General features: G+C 39.7%; 1 protein-coding gene across 11 annotated transcripts in view; it reads right to left on the bottom strand.

The window, feature by feature from the left end:
* SIPA1L1 (signal induced proliferation associated 1 like 1) overlaps positions 1-15,990 on the bottom strand; it is a 373,251-nt gene that overhangs the window by 292,507 nt on the left and 64,754 nt on the right. The gene's annotated exons all lie outside the window — the stretch shown is intronic.

The raw sequence follows: 15,990 nt of genomic DNA, 5'->3' as shown, positions 1-15,990 counted from the left end.
ACCTATTTCTAAAAATATTAGAATAAGTCAGACTATACATGTCCAAAAGGGCTTCCAAGAAACCAAGTTTTAATATTTGCTGAGATGAAACACTATTTCAAACTGGGTAATTCCCAAACATATAAAATGGAAGCTTAGAAGAGTAAGAAGAACCAGAACTTCGTTTCACTCACAGATATTCCCAATTCCTGGTGAGGACAAAGGGGAAAATTTCCCAGCCTGTCACCTTGGATAGTAGGACATCTTTCATTCAGCCAAATATAAAGGTACTTCAAAACTTACATTACCTGCATTCAAAATGAGACTCGCTGAGGGCCTACCATGTCGCTGGCACTATGATCTTACATAATACAGCAGAACAGAGTTCCAGAAGACCCTGCAACAGGTCTTTCCTACCCTACCATAATCAATGGTATAAACATCAGACGAAAACTGTGGGGAAAAGAAACCTAAAAAGAATATTCTGAGCATCGGATACCCCAGATGATGAAACCTGCAGTTTTCACATGATTGGCCTACAAATTGCACCTACAGAATGGGTAAGGAAGCCTGGAACACTTGAAATATATACTTTGTTTTGTTCATCTCAATTAATAAGTTATAACCAGCTAATTATATAAACAAAACATATCTGACAGTTGATTTGCACTAGTAGTCTACTTAGAGACTGAACAAACATGCCAATGTCAAACTCAAGTGAAAGGATATGATTTAAAAACATACTTAGAAAGATTCCACCAGAATCACTCCATTCCAACTGGATAACATTTCCATGATGTGGCATATGGGCTTATATTCTAATTACAGTCTGATTTCTTCCCCTGAATCTCCAGTGCTATAAAGAAACTACACAAATCAAACTCACCCACAATCATCCCAGGTAGCAAGCACCTGGGTGGTTGGCAGGTTGACTGGTATTCCTATCCCAAAGCACCAGGGGGTTCAGGAGTCCAGGTAGGATCTGTGGCAGAGGCAGGGTTCCAACCTAGAGCTCTCTACCCAGCCCTGGAGACCTGTGCACAAGCCGTATTATTAGGAAGCTTTGCTGAATGACACGCTTTTCCAAAGGTACGGCTAACACACATTCCAGATTCAAGATGCCCATTAACTCAGTGTAGAGCCCAACATACCTCCACTACAAAAAGAAGACAACTGGGGAAGGCAGCCTCAGACAAAGGCAGAAAAACAAAGACAAACTTTTTAATATCCATCCATGGCTGTGGCTTTATGAAGCAAAGTAATTTGGGGAACTTCCTTTCTTCCTCCAATAAAGGAAGAAAAGAAAGCCCAAAAATGAACAGGAAGGTTCAGAAATATTAGTGCGCAACCTGAAATTTAAGCCCCACCTCCATTTTTCTAGACTTAAATCAGCCTTCAAATAAAAATTCATAATTAAATTTCAAAACATAAACACTTCTATTTTTCTCTCTCTCAGCAGTAAAATATATTCTGTTCCAAAAAGGAAAGCTTGCTCAATTTCCTGTCAAAAGCAATCCAGAGAAGGCCACCTACACTGTAAAAGCAGCAAGAAAAAAAAAAAAAAAAAAATGCTGAAGAAAAGCCTGTATGTGTGGGAGTGTTCTAAGTGAAATGTAACTACCACTCTGGATTTTAAAAGCTTTTTTTCCTCGATCATTCTGAGAAATATAAAAATTAATGTAACTGCTAAAGAGAAGTTTGTCCTCTAACCTATCTAAGGAAAACAAGCCCTATGATGGATTTTAGTTCCATGAAAGAGAGGAGGGGGGTGGGCAATTCAAGGTCTTACCCCGTGATTTTCTGTACTAAAAGGAAAGGGTAGATTCTACCAAATAGATAACTTACACTTAACGTTCACAGAAAGAGAAGGCTGCTCTGGCAATTAACCCTAACCCCATAACACCCTACTACCATTTCAAACCATGCAAATTTTTAGACTAGGGCCAGCTTGGTCCTAATACGCTTAACCTAAACCTTTAGGAGCTAACCATTCATACATACAGTAATGAGACGACTAGACTGTGGACTAGTATAGCATTGAATTCGCCACTCTATCAATTTCCCCTTACCCCACTTATACTTTCTGAAAACTCTAAATTCTAAGACAGCAATCAACCAGCCCAATACTTTTTACTAAAAGCCTGCTGAAACATGCTCAGTACTAACGCAGAGGCAGTATGGTAAAAGAAAAAAAAAAGGGAAAGAAAGCTTAAATAGCTCACCAGAAAACTGAGGAGAAAAGAATAGCACAAAGTAAGTTGAAACTAAATACAATATTATCATTGAATTGAAATACAGTAAAGTGTCAGATTTCTGTAAATCATACTTTCCCTCGAAAGAAGTTTGTCACAAAAACAAAATATAGTTGAAGGGAAATAAATAATGAGCAGGGAAAAGAATATAGTAAGGAAATGATGGTGAATATTTTAAAACCAGAATACCAAAAGACAAATCAAGATATAACAGGAAGCCACACAGGAAGGGCAGCTGCCAGACAAGACAGCACGGGAAAGCAAACCTCTTAAACCTTTCAAATGATTGGTTTGATAAGCTAATGATTTTGAAAAAATCAACTAACAGGAGGGGTCTTTTTTGTTTTCTTTAATAATCTCAAGGGAAAAAAAAAAAAAAAAGAGTTGCAAGACTAGAACAAATAATTTCCCTGAACCACTTGAGAGTAAGTAGCTAACATCACGGCCTATCACCCCTACAGAGTTTGGTGAGTCATTTCTATAAACAAGGGCATTCTCTTCCAAAACTGCAATAACTATGACCATCAACATCCAGAAATTAACACGGACATAGTATGGTCATCTAATGGTCCAACAGTGTCCAGGTTTGACTTTCTCCAATGATCCCGATAGTGTCCATTTTAGTAAAAGGATCCAATCCAGGATCTCACACTGGCACTGACCTTTCACAGCTCATTAGTCTGTTTCAAACTAGAACTCCTCAGACTGTCCTTGACTTTCATGAACTTGACAATTTTGAAGATTTCAGACCAGTTTTTTTGTTTGTTTGTTTTTGCCGTACGCGGGCCTCTCACCATTGTGGCCTCTCCCGTTGCGGAGCACAGGCTCCAGACGCGCAGGCTCAGCGGCCATGGCTCACGGGCCCAGCCGCTCCGCGGCACGTGGGATCTTCCCGTGCCGGGGCACGAACCCGTGTCCCCTGCATCGGAAGGTGGACTCTAAACCATTGCGCCACCAGGGAAGCCCAGGCCAGTTTTATATTGAGTAGAATGTTCCTTACTTTGGGTTTGTTGATACTTAATTGTTGATTAGATTCAAGTTATGACTTTTCAGCAGGAATACCACAGAAAAGTTCCTTCCTCTCGTTGCACCCTATCAGGTAGTATTCTATTTTGATTTTTTTCCCTGACTGGTAGTGTGAACTTATATCACTTGATTAGGGTGGTATCTGCCAGATCTCCCCACTGTAAAGCGACTCTTTTCCTCTTTGTAATTAATAAGTATTTTGCAAGGTGATACTTTCAGACTATATAAATATCCTATTTCTCAACCAACTTTCACCCAATACTTTATGTCCACTGATATTTTTTTTAAAGTAATTTTTTAGTCCGATAATTTCAACCACTTTAGTGGGGGAAAATGGTATTTAGAAACCAAGATCCAGATGTGCGTATTGCAACTGGATTATCACTATTCCTAGGTCATCTAGGTGAACAGAAGCACACACATATATGCACACACTGACTTCTTCATTTCTTTCTGATCTATCCACGTACACTGAAAACTTTGAGTTCATAGTTAGCCTGAATTCCAGCCCAATACTGCAAGATTCATTCTAGTTTTTCCCTTTCCCTTCCTATAAGAGTGGTGTATCTAGTTCCCATTAACCTCTACTTCCTTACTGGATTCATCCCCACCCCCATGTCACGCAATGCTGTCCTTACCTCTGACCCAGTATCAGAAACAGCCTGCTCTAAAAGATTAGTAATGGGGAAGCCTAGATAGACAAAAACGTCTTAGGTAAAAACCACTCTACACCAAACACCACAGAAAACACTGCAACCCCACATCCATGACTATCAGCAAAGGCCAAGTGGAGAACCAAGAGTTCTACACTCCCTGGCAGTGATGAAGCACTCTTATTAGAGACTACATATAACGGGATGCCATTGTTACGAGGCCCAGATAGGTAAAGCTAAAAACACACAGTAGTCCCTTCCTATTCTCAAAGGACACGTTCCGAGCCCCCCAGTGGATGCCTGAAGCCACAGATAATGTTGACTCCTATAACAGGTACATCTCGGAGATGCTGCAGGTTCAGTTCCAGACCACTGCAGTAAAGCAAATATCGCAATAGAGCAAGTCACACAAACTTTGGTTTCCCACTGCGTATAAAAGTCATGTTTACACTATACTGTAGTCTACTAAGTGTACAACAGCGTTTTGTCTAAAAAAACAAGATACATACCTTAATTTAAAAATATCGCTAGAGAATGCTAATCATCATCTAAGCCTTCAGGGGATCATAATCTTTTTGCTGGTGGAGGGCTTGAAATATTTTGAGGATTACCAAAATGTGACACAGAGACACGAAGTGAGCAAATGCCTGACACGGGGTTGCCACAAACCTTCAATCTGTAAAACACACAGTATCTGCGAAGCACAATAAAGCGAAGTGTAATAAAATGAGGTATGCCTATACATACCATGTTTTTTCCTATGCATACATTACCTATCATGCATGCACACATGGTAAAGTTTAATTTATAAATTAGGCACAGTAAGCGATTAACAATAATAAACAGAACAATTAGAACAATACACTGTAATAAAAGTTATATGAATGCAGTCTCTTTCAAAATACCTTATTGTACAAATTTAATGCCTTTTCTGTTTTAACTAAGCACTTACCACACACTGTGGCCATAACTTTTGCGGTCTGATATGTGGCAGCAAACTAGCACAAATTTCTTTTTCCTTCTTCACAATTTCATGGGTAGAAGATTCATTCTTACCTTACCAACAGCATGTGATTTTTTTTTCTTTCCTTATTACATAAGAACTTTCACCTTTTCACTTAAAGGAAGCACTTTGCGGCTTCTCTTTGGCACAGGTGAATTGCCAGCATCACTGTGCTTGTGCTTTGGGGCCATTATTAAGTAAAATAAGGATCCCTTTAACACAAGCAGTGCGATTCCACAACAGTCAATCTGATAAACTGAGCCGGCTACAAAGTGACTAACCAGCAGGGATACACTGGACAAAGGGATGGTTCACATCAGGGGAGGGATGGCCTGGGATGGCGTGACATTTCATCACATTACTCAAAACAGCGCACGATTTAAAACTTATGAATTGGTTATTTCTGGAATTTTCCATTTAATATTTTCAGCCCACAGCTGATCACAGGTAACTGAAACCACAAAAAGAGAAACCTCGGATAAGGGGGGACTACCCCTCGGATAAGGGGGACTGCCGTATTGTCTACAGATACACTCATTTTAAAAAGCAAGGGAGTGCTGAACATAAAATTCAGGACAGCTCTCCCCTCCAGAGGGAGGCAGGAGGGTGGGATCCTGGAGGAACACACAGCAAGTTCAAGTCCTGACCCTGTTCCAGTTCTTAGTGAGAACCTACACGTGCCGAGCACCAGTTCCTTGACAGACACAACAGTGCTTCACCAAACCACAGTCTAGCACGGTCTCAATTCTACATTTGCGATTTGAGGCTTAAAGAGGTTAAGCATGCTGCCTGTGGTCACGCAACTAATATACAAGAGCTCAGATGCAAACCCAGGTCTGACTCAAATCCTCTTTCTACTGTGCCCTCTGCTATTCCTCCAACAGAGGAAGGAAGATGGGCAGGAGAAGTGAAGTTACGATTCTGAGGGTAAGACTCCTTCTGTGCCCCTGAACCATTTCCAGAATGGTTTTCAGGGTATGGGAGAGTCTAGGCCAAAACCAGGGGGTAAAAAGCTTTCTGAAGGCAGGGACACCGTCCTTTAGGGATAGTTTCTATCACATTCCATAGGCTACAAATTCTAGTTCAATTCAGTCACTAATAAGATCTCTCTTTAGAGGACCCTGGTAAAATCCTAATTGTTTCTTGGTTTTGTTTTGAAATCAGGGGACAAGGGAGAGAAGACCAGCAACCCATTCATGAAACTCCAACCACAGCCTAAATATGGTGCATCTGTACATGACTTAGTGCACGGCTTGAAACATGAAATCAGTGACACAATGTCGGGCCCTTTTGAAGAATTTATACAATGAGATAGGAAGGCAGAACAAGGATACTACTCCAAAGGAAAGACTGGGACTTCCCGGGAAGCTTAGATACCACTCAACTCCCTGAGGGGGTTTAAACTGCTAAAACCCCAAAAGATGGATCTCAGTAAAAAGAAAACAAAAGGAAAAAAAAAAGCAAAAAGATAGTATATTTATCTTCTCAAAGACTCAGAAATAAACACATTCTAACTGCATTTCTGGTAAAAAAAAATCTCCAGAGTCTACTGAAGTGATTAATAACAACTCACACCACCTGGTAAAGTCTCATGATCCGCACTAATGATTTAGTGATCTCAGTTCATGCTTTCTAAATTAATCTTTAAAATGGAGTAAGTTTTTCCATTGTTGATTTCCAGGGAGCAGAGTATAAATTGAACCAGAAATAATTGTAAGCCTAGCCTCCCTCCCAAACCCTCCCCCGAAAATTCACGAAGCTCTATCTTCCCTATCAATCTTCTCTTTCTGAAGAGGAAAAATCTAGACCTAGGCGAGAGACTAAAGAAAATGCTACAGAACAAATGAAATAAAAGGACGTGCAAGATGGTGCAAAGATAAATCAAAACTCACTCAAGCTTGATATTGTAGCCTAAAATCGTCTACAATATATAAAGGTTAAGAAACGTAAAATCATCCTGTAAATATAATAAGCACACTAAAAGCACACACACACAAAAATAAATCGCACTAGATAAAAAAGGGACGGCATTTAAAAGAACTCTTCGGGGCCAAGCCTTTTTTTTTTTTTTTTTTTTAAGCTTTTTAGTTACTTTCTTTATGAAAAGCAATCAGGTGCTGCTGAAATCAGCATCAGGCATTACAGAGATAAGAAGTTATCCTGAGGAATTTCTCAGTGAGGATGACAAACTGAATAAATTAGTCCATAGGCACTTGTTTCTTTCATCCTACTGCATTAAGTTTACGTGATCACAAGATGAGCAGTAATTATCCTTGAGAATTAAGGGAGAATAGCCCAGCTTTAAAGGAAATCTAAAAACTGAAACCTACATAAGAAAAAATGTATTTCTTTACCGTCAAAAAAAGAGAAAACCTGGAAACACATTAAAGTGTTTCATCGTAAATTCCCAGATAATGAACTTTGGGTAAAAATCAATATGGCTATTTGAAAAATAAATCCTCCCAAGCTAATCTAATTTATTGTTATTGAGACAACCCACTCATCAAGGGACTGCAGGAGCTGCATTTCTCAACATTAATGGACTTGACAATTCGTGAAGACACAGGAAAAATGTTCTTCCCAGAAAAGTACATACCAGTGGTTCTTTGATCCCAAGTTGTACAAACTACTTCTTATTCTTCCTTTCCCTGTAATTCTAAGCATAAAAGTTCTACACAGAGAGAGAGAGAGTCAAGCAAATAAACTGACTGGAAAAAGGCTAAAGTGGTGATGACAAGAGAAAAAAGTCCTCTTACAGGCTTATTATCATCGTAAGGTTTCTCCATCTCTATTCATTTGCTCAAACCAAAAACCTGGGATTCATTCTCCATTCCTTTCTTTCACAGCCCGTATCCATGCTGTTGAGACCTATAACTTCCACCTCCTGAAGACCACCTTGAATTCCTCACGCCTCCCCACCTCCACAGTCACCACACTGGTCTCATCCACTGTTATCTCTCAACTAGACAGCTGACCCACATTCCTCACTCATCTTTCTACCCCTGATCAATTTTCAGAGTGGTCACACTGACTTTTTTTTTTTTTTTTTTTTTTTTTTGCGATACGCGGGCCTCTCACTGTTGTGGCCTCTCCCGTTGCGGAGCACAGGCTCCGGACGCACAGGCTCAGCGGCCATGGCTCACAGGCCCAGCAGCTCCGCGGCATGTGGGATCCTACCGGACCGGGGCACGAACCCGCATCCCCTGGCATCGGCAGGCGGACTCTCAACCACTGCGCCACCAGGGAAGCCCCACACTGACTTTTTAAAAGGCTAAAGTATATGTTATCCCCCTGCTGAAAATCCCCCAATGCCTTTCATGTACTGAGATGCCAAGAATGTGAAGGATGTACGATTTTACCCTAACTTCACACTAACAAGTTAGCTGCCACAGTTGTATGGATGCTGGCAGAAGACATGAGACTCCTGGGTCAAAGACAAAGGACTTCATACTCATAGCAACAGCAACAACCAGAGTATCAGCACTTTTGGTGCCAGTCCCTTCAGTCCCAATTCCCATGAGGTAACACAAAGAAGGCCAGATGACACCTGCACAGCAGTGGGTTGTGTAACAGGAGAGGAACCCTGAGCTTAATGAACCCAAGTCTTCTACAATGGGCAGTAAGCCCGTCTGACCTTTTCCCCAGGAGACACTGTCTTTATTCCACTAGACGATAGTGTACCTGATCTCTGCTCTGGAGGGAGACACTCTATCTTCCAAGGCTGCTGACCATACAAATCATCCTTGAAAAGGCAGTCCACAACAAAGGTAGACAGTGCAGAAACTTAAGACACGTGGAAAAACTCTCTTTCAACACTAGAATGAAAGTCAAATTTCTCAACATGGTCTACAAGGCCCTAAAAAATTGATCCCTTCCTCTTCAATTTCATGTGGAACCCCCTGTCTCCCCAGCTTACTATGCTCTAGCTCCAATGGGCATCTTTGGTGTCCTCTTAAATAAGCCAAGCTCTTTGCTGCCTCAGGGCATTTGCCGGTACTGGTCCTTTTATCTGAAATGCTCTTTCCCTGGCTTAGATGTCACTTCCTCAGGAAGACCTTCCTTCATCAATCTATCCATTTACAACCCCACACTCACTGTTCACTTACTTTTTTTTTTTTAATAACTTTAAAGGCTTTTTTTTTTTTTGGTTGCACATTGGGTCTTTGTTGCTGCGCACGGGCTTTCTCTAGATGCGGCGAGCAAGTGCTACTCTTCGTTGCGGTATGCGGGCTTCTCATTGCAGTGACTTCTCTTGCTGTGGAGCACGGGCTCTAGGTGGGCGGGCTTCAGTAGCTGTGGCACACGGGCTTCAGTAGTTGTGGCTTGCGGGCTCTAGAGCGCAGGCTCAGTAGTTGTGGTGCACGGGCTTAGCTGCTCCGTGGCGTGTGGGATCTTCCTGGACTAGGGCTCGAACCCATGTCCCCTGCGTTGGCAGACAGATTCTTAATCACTGCGCCACCAGGGAAGCCCTCATTTCCTTTTTATCACTTTGATCACTCATCCACTCAGTCAGTAACCATGTACTGAGCACCTACTATGTGCTAATCATTATTATTGTTTATTTATTTACTGACAGTCTTCCTTTTGAGAGTAGAAACCTTGTCTTTACATTCAGCCACAAAGGCCTAGAACTTAAAATCATGCCCTCAATAAAATTCTGCTGAATAAATGAACAACTATTACAACATGAAGTACTGAAATATTTCCAGGTCAATATGGGAAAACGGCAGAGCACTGCACCAAAGGATGGAATAAGAAGCTAAAGTCCTAAAAACCCTGGACTTGGTAATACGTGAGCAATTCTACTAAGCTCCCTGTAAAATGAAGAAAATCCCTCTCCTGCCTAACTCACAAGATTATGTGAGGATCAAATAGTGGAATCTATTTGGAAGCCCTTGCAATGCTAAATGTAATTTAAACAAGTAACAAATTGATAGGTAACAGTCATGAGATAGTTATTCATTCAACAAGAATATACTAGGCCCCTACTATGAGGCTGACCTTATTATGGGAATTTATAATAAAAATGTATAACTTAAAATGAAATTAGAAAACGTTTTGTTCTTTAATAAACTTGAAGGGGAGTCATATTTCCCCCTTGAATATCCTATGGACATAGCTTAAAAACTTTCAGATAAAAGGTGAGTCACCTTTATCTGCCCCTGATCCCAGAATATCAAGTTTTTTTGGTTACTTAAGTGATATATATATATTTTTTCTTTTTCAGATTATTTTCCCTCATAGGTTATTGTAAAATATTAAGTATAATTCCCTGGGCTATACAGTAGGTCCTTGCTGGTTATCTATTTTATATGTAATAGTGTGTATATGTTAATCCCAACCTCCAACTTTATCCCTCCCCTCTTTCCCTTTTGGTAACCATAAGTTTGTTTTCTATGTCTGTGGGTCTATTTCTGTTTTGTATGTAAGTTCATTTGTATTATTTTTTTTCAGATTCCACATATAAGTGATATCATATGATATCTGTCTTTCTCTGTCTGACTTACTTCACTCAGTATGACAATCCCTAGGTCTATCCAAGTTGCTGCAAATGGGCGTGATTTCATTCTTTTTTATGGCTGAGTAATATTCCATTGTATATATGTACCACATCTTTACCCATTCATCTGTTGATAGACATGTAGGTTGCTTCCATGTCTTGGCTATTGTAAACAGTGCTGCAATGAGCTTAAGTGATTTTTAAGCAAGCCATTCAAATGCCAATTTAGAAAAATTTTAGACTATATTTACATCCCTGAATGCCAATCTCCAAAAAGGAATTTTTAGCCTTCTGACAAAGTTAGGAATTTATTAATTTTGTCTCCTTTAACTGACTTCATGTGAAACCAAACACAGTCTCTTCACTGCAACATGGTGTGGGTGTGGGTGTGGGTGTGGGTGTGGGTGTGGGTGTGTGTGTAAAATGAAGGGAAAGTAAGCTTCATCTTAGATTAAAAAGAGCAGTTCAGAGTCATCGCACCAGGTGGCCAACAGGAGAAAATGCTGACGTGTGAGGAGAGGACGGGCAACTTGACTGAAAACAGGGACAGTCAAGGCAGACACACCCCACAGATGGCGTGAGTTCACCAATAAACTCATCTTCTATGACCTCACGATAAAATTACTTGAAATTAATTAAAAAGGGTATTGCTGGGGCTTCCCTGGTGGCGCAGTGGTTGAGAGTCCGCCTGCCGAGGCGGGGGACACGGGTTCGTGCCCTGGTCCAGGAAGATCCCACATGCCGCGGAGCGGCTGGGCCCGTGAGCCATGGCTGCTGAGCCTGCGCGTCCGGAGCCTGTGCTCCGCAACGGGAGAGGCCACAACAGTGAGAGGCCCGCATATCGCAAAAAAAAAAGAAAAGAGGTAAAGTGGAATGTGAGAACCATATGACTAAGATTCCTTTTAGATAACACTTTTCAAATTCAATATGCCTATACATAAATAACTAACAACAGGTACATAGTGCTGGTAAACAGGAGGAATAACACGAATAGGTGCTAATTCATGTTAGCACGAAGTTAAAAGTTAAAATCAAGAAGAAAATGAGAGACTTCCCTCATGGTGCAGTGGTTAGGAATCCGCCCGCCAATGCAGGGAACACGGGTTCGAGCCCTGGTCCGGGAAGATCCCACGTGCTGCAGAGCAACTAAGCCCGTGAGCCACAACTACTAAGCCTGCACTCTAGAGCCCAGACGCCACAACTACTGAGCCCACGCGCTGCAACTATTAAAGTCTGCTTGCCTAGAGCCTGTGCTCTGCAACAAGAGAAGCCACCACAATGAAAAGCCTGCGCACCACAACGAAGAGTAGCCCCCGCTCACCACAACTAGAGAAAGCCTGCGCGTAGCAACGAAGACCTAACGCAGCCAAAATAAATAAATAAATAAAATTTTTTAAAAAAAGAAGAAGAAAGTATGAAAATGGGGGAGAGAAGTACATGGGAAGGCTCTTTGGAGCTAAGAAAGACATCCAGGTTAAGAGGGATAGAGACAGATGATCCACAACGTACATGTGAGAAACATTAAAATAGAGACACATGCGTCTATACATACAGACACACACACACACACACACACACACACAATTATATTCAGTAGCTTTTCATTACACATGTGAAGGTCTCTCAAAAAATGCCTCCATACATATTATGTATTTTAAAGATGGCTACCTATTCCAAATCTGGGAGGAAGGGGACAGGAGCAGTTACCAAACTATTCACACAGGCCTCATTAACCACACTTTTACAATAGTAAATACAAATACAATATAGGCATCTAGAAACTTCTTCCTTGATACTGCTTTAAATAGCCAGTGTCTAATCTTGTCTTTTCATTAAGCAATCTCCCTTATAAATAATAATGATAGTTACTATCTGAGTACCTACAATACACCAGGCACATTATATTCTCTATCTCATGTAATCAATATAACAATCCAGGGAGCTGGGTGTTATTATCCCCGCTGTACAAAGGAGTACACGTAGGAATCAGTGAAGTTTTAAATCTTACCCAAGATAAAGTCCCTTGGTCAAGGTCAAACTACAAACTGAGTAATCAGACAAGCAAGAATCCAAACCCAAGTCTGTTTGATACAAAGCCTGTGTTTCTACTACGTATTATACAACCTCCACCTTACAGTATATAAGATAGGATAATTGTAATTTAGGAATTATTTATACATTACTAGTTTATTGTTCATAATATTACATAAAAATGCACATTATAAACTATAACCTATGTTAAAATATGTATTTTATAAATATCTTTTTGGAAAAATACATGGCAAAAATATTTATGATATTTATGAGTGATAGGATCGCTAGTGAATCTTCTCAATTTCTATTTTTCTAGTTTTTCCTTAATTATGATATTTAACTTACAAAAAGTAGAGCACACACCAAAAAACTACCTTTTAGTACAGACATTCTTCCCCCTGTTCTCTGGAACCTATCAAAACTAAATTTAGATTATAAAACACGATACAAGTTTAACAGACGCTCAGAGTTGAACAAAAGGTGAACAACAATGAAAAATATGGCACAGCATTAAAATCACAGAGAAACTTGGTAGCACTAAGGAAAAATAAATAGCCTTTTGGTTTTTGTATTATACTTAACCAAAGGAAAAAAAAAAAGTAAGTAAAATAGAGAGGTAGTCAGAATTCCATAACTTGAAGGAAATGCTTAGAGGAAAATTACCAAAACCAACAAAAGTGAATTCAATTCTAGGAAAACACCCTTGGAAACCACGGTACAAAGTCTTCATGGAAAACAGTCAGTTTTGGTGATTGTCCAGGCATTTTAACAGATTAACAGTTAATTTGAAAAATCTACTTAGTGGCTCTGGAACGTTGTTTAAGCCAAACAACTAACTGGAATGTGAATGCCCACATTCAACCAAGTTTACTTTTCAAAATATGTACATTTCTCATCTTGTTCAATGACCCTATGTCAGGTTCACACAACCTCTTCAGAAGCACTGTTACCATAACCTGAAAATGGGAGGTGCATAAACTTCATTTCCCTACAGGAAACCACCCTTCAACTACTCACTATGTAATTTGTCTTCAAAGCCATCAAATAAAATGCATTCCAATAGAAAAAAACACCATGGGATCAGGAGGGAGAAAAGCAGAGCTTCAACTTTTTCCAAAATGTTTTACGATCTAAAACAAATATGGCAAAATGTTAAGACCTGGTGAGGCTGGAAGGTATTACATATAAGTCCCTACCTTTTCCAGTCCACCTGAAATATTTTTTAGTTAAAAAAATAATAATGTTTGTGTAGGTCAATACAACTCCCACTCCTCTCAGCACTCCTGTGTTGATAAAAACACACACACACCCCATATCTACATCCCTCCAGCCCAACCTGTGGCATTTTACACCCCTGTGGAAGCCATTTTTGACATGAATACCAAACATTCCCCAATATTTAGTTTGCTCCTTTGCAAAGCATGAGTCCAGAAAAACTGCCATGTGACAGAAAAAATTAAAAATTCTTACAAGGCCCTACTGTAGAGCACAGAGAACTACACTCAGTGTATTGTAATAACCTATATGGGAAAAGAATCTAAAAAAGAATATATATACGTATAACTGAATCACTTTGCTGTACACCTGAAACTAACACAGCATTGTAAATCAACTATACTTCAATAAAAAATCAATTAAAAGTAAACAGGTAAATAAAAATTTAAATTCTTTATGTAATGATGTCAGAATAGTCATAAAGCACCTGAGAAGTTCTGTGTGTATGTACTGAATCCATTTCTAAAATGAAAAAAAAATAAGTTTACTCCTCAAAACGCACTTTTCCAGAACAGACAGTCCTAATCCCCCACGGGAAAGCACTGGCTCAAGACACCTTACAAATTGTGCCACCTACACCAGAAAAGTCACTCTTGGTATTAAAGTGACAAGAAGATCTCTATTAAGGGCAAACTTGTGACCTGAAAAAAACTAAACAGATCTTTAGAAAGTGAGTTTTTAACTTTCCTCTCAACTTGAAAGAACCAGAATCCACATTTGTATGGAGCTTTTGACTCCATGGGCAAAGGCACTACGTAGAAACTGCTGTCATATTCAGGAAACAGAGGGGGTGCATAATGCAACGAGATAACCAACTGCCACCCTCTTCCCTCCACTAGAATTTAAGAGACACTCAGTTACTAATGAAACAAACTAGAAAAGCAGAAGTTCATAGCTGAGCAGGACTTGAACACACATCAAGGAACTTGTTATGAGCATCAAGGAGTGGTTAGACCTAAAGAACATTTCAAATTGTTTCCTTGTTCTCAAAAACGAGCATTACACTTGCCACAGTCTCAGTTAAAACGGGGGTCCATCTGTAACCTCACCCACCAGCCAAGCAAGTCAGATCTTAATTGAGATGTAATTATTTCCTTTATTAAAACAAGTATTTACTTCAATTCAAACGCTTCTTCCACAACAATTTGCAAAAAGCTGTAATGTTCCAAAGATCACAGTGGCACAGACTTTCCTTTCAAAAAGTTTACACCCTAACTCATGGGGAAGGATATGTAAAAACAGCAATAACACAGACGGAAGTGTTGGTAGGTACAACTTTAAGGATGGCAAAAGAACATAAAGGTCAGAAGGTCAACTCAATGGCAAGGATAACAAATAAGTTTCCAGTGGGCAAACAAGAGGCAGAGGAAAAGCAATTAGGGGGAGAAAACAGAATAAGGACAGAAAAGGCTGCCATGCATGTGGTGTTTAAGTAAACAGAAAGTATAAACCATGGAAACACATTTTAAATATCAAACATACAAAGAAACACTTAAACTCTAAAGGCTGCATGGAAATTTTCCCTGAGAGCCACAGGAGATGAACTGGCTTTACTGTCCACTCAGTGGCTGTCTTCTAGCTTTGGCCTCATCCTTCACGTTGCCTACTTCAACATCGTTTCTGGCACCCGTGAACTTGTGTGGGATCAATCATCACATGATTACAGAGATGGCCATGGAATCTCATCATTCTAACTGTGCTAGTTATCAGCACACGGTATGTCATTCAGAGTTACTGCTGTGCTGTGGACATTTACTTTTAAATACAGAGAAGCATTCAGATGAAACTTGGAGGACTTGTAATTCTATCAGACAGCTAAAACATAAATGACTATTTTTTTAACCTATGGTAGTGTTAATGGCTTATGAAGCTTTCTGATGGTGTTCGTTGTACAGGGAGAGGTAGGCTGGCACAGTGAGTGTGTGTGGGGGGGGAGTCCCCCTCCAGTTTTATTGAAATATAGTTGACATATAATATTGTATAAGTTTAAGGTATACAACATAATGATTTGATGTATCTATATATTATGAAATGATTACCACAATAAGTTTAGTTACCAACCATCACCTCGCATAGTTACAAATAAATGAGTACTTATCACAGCAAAAGAGAAGGCTACAATTCTAATGATGAATTTGAAAACTTACTTTTATGTACAAAAATAGTTCCGAATTTTCAAACAGTGCCTAAATTGGAAAATAATAACCTTCAACAAATTAGTCTGAAGGACTGCAATTAAATTTTAGTTATTTAATTCCATTTAGGCCA

Source organism: Phocoena sinus, chromosome 2 (genome assembly GCF_008692025.1).
Source record: "Phocoena sinus isolate mPhoSin1 chromosome 2, mPhoSin1.pri, whole genome shotgun sequence".
NCBI lineage: Eukaryota > Metazoa > Chordata > Mammalia > Artiodactyla > Phocoenidae > Phocoena > Phocoena sinus.
This window is presented reverse-complemented; position numbering and strand designations above follow the sequence as displayed.